This window comes from Pinus tabuliformis, chromosome 7 (genome assembly GCF_031772625.1).
Source record: "Pinus tabuliformis cultivar Carrire ecotype Pingquan chromosome 7, CPIR1, whole genome shotgun sequence".
Classification (NCBI taxonomy): domain Eukaryota; kingdom Viridiplantae; phylum Streptophyta; class Pinopsida; order Pinales; family Pinaceae; genus Pinus; species Pinus tabuliformis.
In genome coordinates, this window is record NC_142293.1 from 1,208,186,294 (window position 1) to 1,208,198,507 (window position 12,214).

The window sequence follows — 12,214 nt, forward strand, 5'->3', positions numbered from 1 at the left end:
CATTCAAATGACATTTTGGTTTCCGCCGATGCGATATCGCTATCGGCGATCGGCAATGTTACATACACACCAAGTAAAGGCACATAACTCATGTCCCGATGCGACGCGATATCGGCGATCGGTTATCGGCGATACCTCATGCGAAACCGCTTTATGATTTAAATCCCGACCCGATGCGATATCGCTATCGGCCGTCGGCAGAATGTCGCGCACTTCGGTAAGGCACTCGGTTCCTACCCCCGATGCGATGCGATATCGCAATCGGTAACCCCAAACCATTGTATATGCGCCTACTTCTGTTTCCATGCGCTAGCCCGATGCGATATCGCTTATCGGCTGTCGGCACGATCTTTTGGTAATAATTGTGCAGCACCTATTCCCCGAAGCGATGCGATATCGCTCATCGGTGGTCGGCAGTCTTAAAAGCCATCACTTAAAAGCTTTAATTTTATATTCATATCCGGTTGACAAAGCGCGAATCCCAAAATGCCGTTAATGCAAGGGATAAGGTAATGCGTGTGTATTTAAAAGATTTTGCCCCTTCGATTAATGAACACCTGCGTTTAACCGCCAGAATATCTGTTGCACGCTTAAGTGAGTCATTCACCCGGATAACGGTATAATTATCACATTTAATGGGTAGTAGGCCTCAAATCACCATTAATGCATCTGCAATATACTCTTAGCGATTGGATCCGCAGCCACTTTTGAAAATTAATCTTGGCACGCTTCAAATGATATATCTATCTCACCGTGAAGCGTCATTGTTATTGTGTTATTACGATTTCTCTTGCAATTGTGTAGAATTCGTCTTTTGAGAGAAGCTTAACCATGATGGGGAAAAGATCCAAGAGGGCTACGGGCTCTACTGTTACACCTGTAGCAGGTCAAGCTGCTGCAAATAGCAAGAAAGGCCTCGTTTCAGACACTACATGCACTGGTCTTAACAAGACTACATGGCAGGGCACATATAATTTACTAGAGGCCGAACAACCGCAAGTTTCAGTGACAGGGGCTACTGCGGACCCACTCAAAAAGTCCGACGCAACTCTCAAGGAGTTGGCCGATTCCTTTCTTCACAGAATAGCTGCTAGAGAGAAAGTCCTTCCCTACAATGATGTAGTGCGATGGGCAATTGAGGAAATTCCAATCACTGACAGAACGTTCCACACAAGAGACGGACGGATTTTCAGGTCGTTCAAGCCAGAGCACCTGAGGGAAATGTATCATTTGCCTGAGCCAGAGAAAATCTACAACAAAGACTTCGTGGAGAAGTTTGCGGCTGAAAACGATGTACCATCTGAGCCCATTCGGGATTGGAGGCAGAACCCGGCCAAACACAAGCACGAAAGCTCGGGTAAGTATTCCGTCGATTCCTTGGCTTCTCCCTATTGCTATGCGGGAATTATGATGTGTAGGCTATGGGGATTACATGATTCTGCCAATTTCGATATAGAAATGGTTCCCCTAATGGAAGCAGCTGTTAATAGTTTTATCATGGATTGGGCCACCATTCTTTCTGATAAATTGACTGTAGCTATTCGGGATTTTAGAGCTAAATCTGTAGTCACCGAAAGGAAAATCCCCCCATTTTATTATAGCGCCTACATTATGGACACATTGTGTTTTAACTCTGAGTTTCCCATCCTCGATTGGAGATGGACCACCCAAGACCCTTCGCCCATTCGTTTGTATCATCGGAAATTATGGAAGTCCTCTTACAAGGACCATTTGTATCAAATTTGCAATGGTTTTATGGTTCCCATTCATTATTCCATTTTTGATCGGCCTATTCCCAAAATCTCCTATCTCGCTTCCTTCGACTTACCAGCTATAGCAGGATGGTTTGGAGAAGAGCACTTTACTTATATTAGGGTTTATGGAAGCCAAGCCAGACCGCATGTTCTCCCTCTATATGTTCCAGACAAACTGTTAGCCCGAGAGATATCCTACCAAATTATGGCCGAGAGTGTAAACCAAACACTCAAGAAAGAGAAGAAGAGGAGCTGGCCCTCTTTTCCCTTAAGGATGGGTGTTTTTACTCTGCATAATCTTCAGCATGCAGAAAAGGAGGCTATAAAGATGCAAGCTTTATCCCTGCCCACTATGCCAGCCAGACTCTATGATCCACATAAAACTGCTTACAATGCCCTAGAACAGGCCAAACTGACTAAGATTGACCATCAAGAGGATGAGTTTGATGACCTGTTCAGAGCTGCCGATTCAATAGGCCAAACTAAACAGCTTGCCAAGATGAGATACAATGATGAGAGTTTAACTGAGTTCAATAAACTTAGAGAGCAGAGGTTGCAAACTCTGCCTCTAGATTTATTGTCATTAACCGCAGCGTCCTCCTCAAGCGAGCCTGGTCAGAAGTAGACAACCCAATCTCCTGTTGTAAATAAACAACAGGAGGAAAGGCAAGAGAAGCAGCAGGCAGAGAAGCAGAAAAAGGAGCAAATGGCTAAGCAGCAGAAAGAGCAGAAGGAACAAGAGCAGAGAAAGCAGAAGCAGATAGAGGAACAACGGAAGAAGGAAGAAGAAGAAAAACAAAGGAAAGAACTGGCAGATAGACAGAGAAAGGAGTTAGAAGAGCAGCAGCAGAAAGAGTTGGAGGAGCAAAAGAGGCTGGAACAAGAAAAGGAGAAGAGTAAATCACAGACCTCCATAGATCCTGAATTGCTGAAACAATGGAATCAATTCGATTCCATTATCAGTGGAAAGGAAGGCTCCAAAGACGCACCAGACACCACTTCTTCTCAGGTTCTAAGCGGAACCAGTGGCCCACCCATTTCAAAGGATCTCGAGGTAATCACCAAAGACCCTTCCGATCAGATTGTGCTCCAGGTGGAAGATATTCCTCCCCTGGACGTTTTCTACAGCCCTAGGCTCAAAGAAGTTGTTAAGCGCTCAAGGAAGAGACGAAGGCTTGATCAACCTTCCATCTTTCCTGAGCAGACAGTCACAGGGAATGTAGTCTGGAAGGAAGAATTGGACCCCTCTGATGATCTTACCAAGCTATCGCAGTATGCGGGAGCTTATTCTGCAGCAACTATTGATAAAGCATCAGAGGTAAGTCTTTTGTTAAAGACTAAGGACCAGGAGATTTGTACATTGCAAGCAGAAGTAGCCGAAGCACGAAACAAGACAGCACAGGTAGAAGAGCAGTTGCTGGCGCAACAGCAAGCAAACAATGTATTAACCCAGCAACTGCAGACTGAAAAACAGAGGATTGATCAGAGTGCAATCCAGAAGCAGAAAGAATTAACGGAGGCATTGGCACAATTGAGAGAGGCAAACGAGCTAATGACGAAGTCAAAGGATGAGCAAATCGCTCAATTATTAGCACAGCTCGAAGATATCAAGGGCACTAAGAAAGTCGAGGATTTCAGAGCAGAGGCAGCTCAAATAAATAATGCATTAATCTCTCAGGTTAGACTCTTGTGCCAACAATTAACTGAGGTTGAGCCATTATGTGAAGTATCTACAGCAGTATGTCAGCAGATTGAAAAAGCCAGAAATGAGCTAGATCAGACCGAAGAAACCATAACTTCATATCTTGATTGGCAAGATCCTGATATGGGGAAAGAAGCAAAATTGCCTAGGATCTATGAGCCATTCAAAGACATACTCTTCACGGAATGGAACACTCAGATGATGAAAGCGGAAAGGGCAGCTTCAAGGTGTAAACTGATTGCCAACAATATGATTGATTTGGTCAACAATACACTCTATTGGGCCAACATGATCTCTCAGTGTACACCTGGAAGCATAACCACGGCGAACATAATTGAACAAACAAATTATCATGGACTGGAAGAAAGGAGAAAGTTAATCGCTGGAGTAAATACTTTAACCTCCGACGCATATTGGCACTTTCTAATCAAGCCGCACACTCAAAGGTCGTCTCTTAAGTGTTTAACAGATGCTCTCAAGTGCCTAATCCCCGACTTTCAAGATGCCACATATGATGCCCAGCTCACGTCGCGTCTCAACACTCCACCGGAAGTACAACCAATGCTTGCGATATGTCAGTTGAGGTTTAAAGGCAAAGAGCCCACCGAATGAAGCATTGCTGCCGACTGCCAGATCGCCAAGAAAGATGGAGAAACATTTATTGATGCCAATTTCATAGTTGTTCAGCTTTTCTTAGATATTTAGATTAGATTAGTATTTATAGACCCTTTCATTGTTTTGGAAAGGGTCGTAAAATTTTGTAATAGACTTAAAGGCTGAAGTTTGCACTACTGTGCTTCAGCCTATATTCTTTTGTGAAACTCGACCAATAGTCCTTTATTTGACGAGAAGGCTGTTTTATTCATTTGTGCACTATTGTCTCTTGTCTGGAATGCTTTCTAGTTTGAAGGAAGGACTGCGACATAGCGATTTATATAATGGATTGTTGAGCAGCTTACATGGTACTTTTATCTGCATCTGTCCTCTTTCTTTTCATATGAATTGTTGTGTTATTATCTTTTTCTATTGTTGAATACATGTATGCGCTGTAATAGCAAATCTTCATTTCATTCCACTATTGGATGTTTTGTGATATGCCTTTCTTTTAATCATGCATGTAGCAATGATATGAATGACAATGTGTAGTAATTCGCTATTATCGCTCTACATAACTAATTATGCAGAGCAATCTTAAATGGTTTAAACATCTATGCTTTAGTGTTAGAGTCATCTATATGCTTGCCTTAAAGCACAGATTATCAAACGCTACGCTTTGAAAGATTGATAAGTCCCGGGATTAGATTATAGTTAATATATATTTCGTTGATAGTTTTAGTTGTTTACTTATCACTATCATACCTCATAAGTTACTCGTCCATCCCACTTTTATCCATTATTGGGAAACTGGTCCCATTATCCCCAGTCGGAGCCACTATTCCAAACGGAAAAGGAGCTGCTTTCAAGGTCCGGACCGGGTGGTTTCCCCTTTGTTGTGGCAGCGATTTTCGAGGCCTCAACAAAATTGGCACTAGAAGGAGGGCCTCAGCTGTGAATGGAACATAAGTCCAAACCTATAAGCCATTCTAAGAGTACTTCGCCCTCCGAATCCCCTCGATCTTCCTATTTGTATACTGGTTCGCCGGTACCCGAACAAGAAGAAGAGGAATCAACTACCACTGCTCAAACCCATCATACCACAGAACAATTAAGTCTTGAATCACCTGAAGTTCAGTCTCTAATCCATAAACTTCAGAGCTTCTCGATTTCACCACAGAAATCTGAGGTATCAGAAAGCAGTGCGACTTCGCAGTTCAACCTCACTCACCCTCTCACCAGACTTCAGAGCGAAAAACTCGGTATTGAACCCACTGAGTTTCCTTTACCTAAAAGGAAAAGGGCAAAGAAAATTACTGAAGGGTCTGCTAGTGAAGGGCTTTCATCCACGTCCTCCATTTCATTTTCTCCACTGCAAGGTCGACCATCCACTCCCCCATTACAAATTGTCGTTCACTAGGGATCAGAAGCCTCAATATCCCAACCTATTCACTCCTCATCTTTAATCCCTTCCCATACATCCGGAATCCCAGCAGTAGTCTCAACCACTGTTGCTATCATAATGGCAGATCCATGGACTAGGCCAGGAGCAGTCAATATGCCTGCACCCTTGCATGATCTACCTGATTATCCCGAAAAATGGCTGCCTAAATTCAATCCAGATGATGGGACCCAGGCTGAAGAACATATTAACAACTTTATGTTAGTAGTTAACCTAAAAGGAGTGACAGAGCAAGATGTTGTTGTAAGACTTTTCCCTTACACTTTACAAGGATCAGCAGGATCCTGGTATTTTTCCTTACCTTCTGGTTCAATTACCAGTTGGAACACATGCCAAGAGCAGTTTCTCACCAAATATGGAGATGACAGGTCCCTAGCAACTTTAATAAACGACCTCTCCAATTTGAGAATAGAGCACAGGGAACCAATAAAAGAGTTTAATGCCAGATTTAATAAACTAATGAATAAAATCCCTACTGCTTCTAAACCAAGTGAACAAATCCGAAGCGAATGGTATATCACTGCCCTACCTGCCAACATAGCCATTTTTGTAGACAGGGCTGGCAAACCTACCTTAGCTGAAAACATGAGAGAGGCACTTGCTGTTGAAAAGCGCATTAACGCTCTAGAAAAGAAAGCTGCTCTAGAGGATAGAAAAGCTAAAAAAGTCTCGTTTAAAGAAGATTCCAAGAAGAAAACCCTGAAGGACCCATATGACATGGAAGGTTTACAAAAGGTCCTTAAAACAATGTCTAACGAAATGGTTGAGATAAAGAAGCAGGTGGCCGAAACTTCAAGCAAAAGACCATTTAGAACTTTTAAGAAACCGAATCAAAGCCGCCCAATGTAATATCTAACGCCGATTCAGACCAAGAAGAAGAGGAAGAGGAAACATCTTCACAGACCGATGATGAAGAAGAAGTAGCTGAATGCCACGGAATGTGGGATTTTATACTCCCAAACTTTGATACGGAGAATGAAGAAGAAGCCTTCCCGATTACTACAAGAAGTAAAAGCACTCTTGAACCCGCCCAGGCAATTTCAAAGAAGAGGAGCGCAGGTGCTACTACAGCAAAGGAAAAAGTTCCCCCAAAGAAGTCACCTGTAGTAGTTCCTCAAAACCAGCCTTCAACTTCTAGTTCTCCTTCAACATCCAAGACTCTAGTGGTATCGGATTCAATGGAATATAACATTGTTGATGACATGAAGAAGACTAAGGCAAATATAACCATGTTTGAACTTAGTAAACTGAAACATCAACAAAAGCTACTTCTCAAAGAATTAAATGCTGTTCCCTCTACTCCCCTTCCCAGTGCAAGAGCTGCCAACGATTCAGGCCAGCCTCCTGCAGGTATGGTTGAAATTACCGATTCAGTTTTAATCGGAGATAAGTCAAATTCTCACACTCCACCCTTCCTGCTCACTTATGAGATTTATAATAGAAACCTGCACAACTGTTTAATTGATTCAGGGGCCTCATCTAATATAATGACAGCTTCAGTTTGCTCTAAGCTGAACATTGAACCCCAGAAGTCTGCCATTCATATAGTACAGTTGGATAGGACTAAGGTGCAGGTTGTGGGAGAAATTAATTCTGTAACCATCAGGTTGTCAGCCGACCCTAGAATAGTCCAGAGGATTGACATCTTAATTGCCGACATACCTGAATTTTATGGTTTGATTTTAAGCAGAGATTGGTCCGAAAAACTACATGGGTATATTTCCACAGATTGGTCACATATGTGGCTTCCCTACAAGGGAAATCCGAATCAAATAAGGATCGATCGGGAGAAGCATATGACCCACACAGTTACTGAATTTGAGCAAGAAAACCAACCTGTGGCATTCAACAACAATATTTTGGGGAACTATTCGTTCGAATCATTCTTTGGCAACTTTGTTGCCCAACCATCTCCTTTTTCAGTCAATCATTTTACATCTCAAATTGAAAATTTTTCACAAACAGATAAGTCCAGATGTTTTAATGATGCTGAGAAAAATGTAGATATTTTTGTTAATACTCCTTTATTTTGGTCTTTATATTTTGATGGCTCTAAGTCCAGTGAAGGCTCAGGAGCAGGTTGCATTTTGGTTAGCCCGCAAGGAGAGAAGACAATGCTGTCTTGTAGGTTAGAATTTGAGTGTACTAATAACACAGCCGAATATGAAGCTTTGGTCCAGGGTTTATATAAAGCAATCGGCCTTGAAGTGCGATATCTAAAAGTGTTCGGTGATTCGGAAATCATTGTTAAACAAGTTAGAAATGCAATTCATTGCCTTTCGACTCACCTTAAACATTATCAATCGCTAGTGCAGGATCTTACCTCACACTTTTCAGCCTTCAACATTTCTTCTATTCCTAGGTCACAAAATTCAGCAGCCGACCTACTAGCCAATGTAGCCTCCAAACTGCTACCTTCCGAAGACTACAGCCTTGATAGATTTTCTGTAGAATTACTTTTTAGACCTTCAATTCCTGACAATGTCACTAATTGGAGAGTATTTAACCATGACGAAGATATCTTGCAGTTTCTAACTTCGGAACAATCCTATGACAATCAAGTCATTGAGGAAGATGATCACGATCTACAGATGAAACAAGCGCCTCAAGAAAATTCGATTCCTAAACCCGTGGTGAAGCTTGAAGACCTTTATGATATCAAAGACAGGTTTAAACCTGTAATTAATGCAAAGCTTCAAAGTTCCACCCTTAGGTTTGAATTAATAAATCTAGGCACAGAAGATGCTCCTCAAAACATCAACTTAGGAATAGGACTTTCCCAAGAAGAAAAGGAAGCATTTATTAAACTATTGAGAAAAAACAAACAGGTCTTCGCTTGGAAATATGATGACCTAAAGACTTATGATACATCTATTATCCAGCATACCATCCCTATGCTTCCTGATCAGAAACCAATTCAGCAAAAATTAAGAAAAATACATCCAAATTTGGAGACCCAGATAAAGTCGGAGCTTAATAAGCTTTTGAAAGCCAAAATTATCTTTCCGGTCCGACATTCAAGTTGGGTCTCTAATATGGTGCCAGTCAGGAAGAAGAATGGCGACATTCGAATCTGTATTGATTTCAGGAACCTCAATAAAGCGAGCTTGAAAGATAATTTCCCGTTACCTACTATGGAGCAAATTCTTCAATCAATAGCAGGTTCTGAATTGATGTCCTTTCTTGATGGATTCTCCAGATACAACCAAGTTTTGGTTCATCCTGATGACCAACTTAAAACCACATTCAGAACAAAATGGGGAACTTATGCATATCAGAAAATGCCTTTTGGACTCATAAATGCAAGAGCAACATTCCAGAGAGCCATGGATATAGCCTTCAAAGGGTTGATTAATCGATCAGTAGTCGTCTACTTAGACGATATTACTGTATATTCTAAAAAGAGATATAATCATTTGCATGACTTAAATCAAATCTTTCAGCGATGCAAAAGATATGGTATTTCTCTAAACCCAAAGAAGTCTTTCTTTGCTCTTGATCAAGGAAAGCTCTTAGGCTTTATAGTATCCAAGGATGGCATTTATATTGATCCTGATCGGATTAAGGAAATTTCTGAAATCCCTTTCCCACACAATAAAAAATCGATGCAGTCATTCTTGGGTCAGATTAATTTTGTCAAACGATTTGTTCCAGATTTCTCTCAAATTGTATTACCACTTCAGACAATGATCAAGAAGAATTCAGTCTTCAAGTGGGGAGCAGAAGAAAAGCAAGCTTTTGATGTTATCAAGCAATCAATAATCAATGCCCCAGCCTTGAATACTCCCAATTTTTCTAATCATTTTACATTGTATACCGTTGCGTCCGATGTATCCTATGCTGCAGTTCTCACGCAGCCAAATGCTCATAACTTGGAAGCACCCATTTCATTTTTTAGCTCAAATCTTCAGGGTGCTGAATTAAATTATTCCGATGTGGAGAAACAAGCCTTTGCTGTGTTCAAAGCAGTTAAACATTACAGGCCCTTTCTTTTGAAAACTCACACGAAAGTTATAGTCCCTTTCCCGGCGGTAAGGCAACTTTTAATTCAAAAAGAACTAGGTGAAAGAAGGGCCAATTGGGTCACAGCACTTCAAGAATATGACCTAGAAATAAAGCCAGCAAAGATTGTTAGGGGCCAAGGTTTTTGCAGGATATTGGCAGGAGCATCAAACATTCCTGAATCAAGCGACATGGATCAGACTCAAACAATCAATCAGATAAGTGTCACTGATTCTGAATCTCAATATGCAGATTTAATATTTTATTTGAAGAATGGTTATGCTCCTCCAAATTTATCTTACAAAAATAAAAGGGCCATTAGGTTAAAAGCAAAGAATTTCACTCTCATTAATGATGTGCTCTTTAGACAAAATTATGATTCTATCCTGTTAAGATGTCTTGAGAAACCTGAAGCTCAAAAGGTTTTACAGGAGCTACATGATGGGCCAGCGGGAGAACATTTTGGAGCAGACACAACAGCCCACAAAGTTATTCATGCTGGATATTATTGGCCTACACTGTTTAGAGATGCTCATGAATACGTAAGAAAATGCTTCAATTGCCAAACTGCTAGTGGAAGACAACGGAAGTCAGCTTTCCCTCTGCAACCTGTCAACATTGAACAACCTTTTGAACAATGGGGATTAGATATCATTGGAGAGATTACTCCACCATCTTCCAAACAACATAGGTATATCCTCACTGCTACCGATTATTTTACCAAATGGGTAGAGGCTATTCCTTTGAAGGCAGCAAATTCAGAGGCAATCATCGAGTTCATAGACCAATTCATCATTACCAGGTTTGGTGTCCCAAACGCTCTCGTTTTTTATAATGCTTCCTATTTCTCAGGAAATGCTATATATGATTTTGCTATTAAGAGGGGGTTTAAATTGAAATATTCTGCTAATTATTATCCCCAGGGAAATGGTTTAGCAGAATCTACTAATAAAAATCTCATCAAAATCATTAAGCGAACTGTTGAACAGAATCATAGAAACTGGCACAAATCTCTAGTGTTTGCATTATGGGCTGATAGGATTACACAAAAGGCTTCTATAGGTTCCTCCCCATTTAATCTAGTTTACGGAAAAGAAGCAGTATTGCCTACCAATCTTGTCCTACCCTCTTTAGCCCTAGTACAGTACATCGAAGAGACTCCTTCTTCCTCTATCCAACTTAGACATGACCAAATTCTCAAATTAGAAGAAGAAAGGGAGAAAGCCAGAATCACTCACGCCAAACATCAACAAATGATCAAAGCATCCTTTGACTTAACCTCATCCGATTCCAAACACTTCCAAGTTGGTGACTTAGTTCTCAAATGGGACAAGGCCCATGAAGATAAAGGTAAGCATACCAAATTTCAGAAAATGTGGCTTGGACCATTTCAGATCTGTGACAAGATAGGCCATTCAACCTTTATATTGCAAGACTTATCAGGGGTGAGAGATTCCTTCCCTGTTAATGGCCTGGTCTTGAAGAAATTCTTTAATTGAGAAGGTGATCCCTTCTCCTCTTTGTAGATTTGTGTAGTTTGTAGGATCGATAGGAAATAAAACTGTAGAGTATCTCCATTGACCTTTAGCTTGGTTTGAAAAAGTTGTCTCACAAAATAATACAAATATTTTCTTTTAGATAGTAGAACCCTCAACCAAAAGGAATAATTTCTAGGGAACTAGATATCTGTTTGTTCTGAAATCACCACTTAACGTTTTGAAGACTCTTCTCGAAAGGTTAAAGTTCTGTAAATCATTCTCGGTTTTTAAATACTGGTCTCCAAAGGTTATTCATTTTAAGATAAAAACTAACCCATTTTCAGCATCTTCAACTCTTCACCTGTCATCCATTTTCTCTTAAGGAGAAAATTGTTCACCCCATTCACTAAAGTTTATGGTTACTCAGAGTGTAATTCTAAAATATAGAAGATTAAAGATAAGAGGTCTTATTACAAGCCTGCTTACCATGTTCATAGGAAAGTAGTTTGACTGACATTACCAATACTGCCTATCATAACAGGGTAATGGCTTGAAATTTCAAGACAAGAGGTCTCATCACGAGCCGGCTTGTTCAGTTAAATTATTACCAGTGAATGGCATTGTCAATAGCTGGCCACCAAACCAGGACAATGGCTTTTTATCTTATCAATGACAAAGAATGAAAAAACAGATAAAAAATAAAATATGGCAACATATTTTAGTTTCATTCTGTTAACTACAATCTTATGTGAAGGGAAAAGTGAATAATACTATGGTTAAAAGGTATCCCTGTCGAGACTATAAACGTTTGCTGGCAACAGAGGCTCTACCTATGACAGAGGGGTTAATTATAAAAGCTGATTTGGGAAAGTTTTTTGTTTTATCATTATAAACCAATAAAGGCCTATTTTAAGACTAAGAATGTATTTATTTTTCTCGAAACCAAAAGGAAGGAAGTTAACATAATTCACTTGGTTCAGAACACGCGAATATCCAGTTAAATTAGAAGTTTTTCCTTCTGATTGAGTTTCTAGTTTTGAAAAGCTTAAGTGTTTGGATTACTTTCAGAGATAACTGTTTCTTCCAGCGAATCGCCAATTGTTGTGCCCTACAACAACCCCCCATTTCATATCATTCTTATTTTTTCAAAAAATTAACATATGAAATGGGTCCCTTTTAAAATTTTGGCATCAATGCTTGCATGTTCGAAAAAGGCCGCATA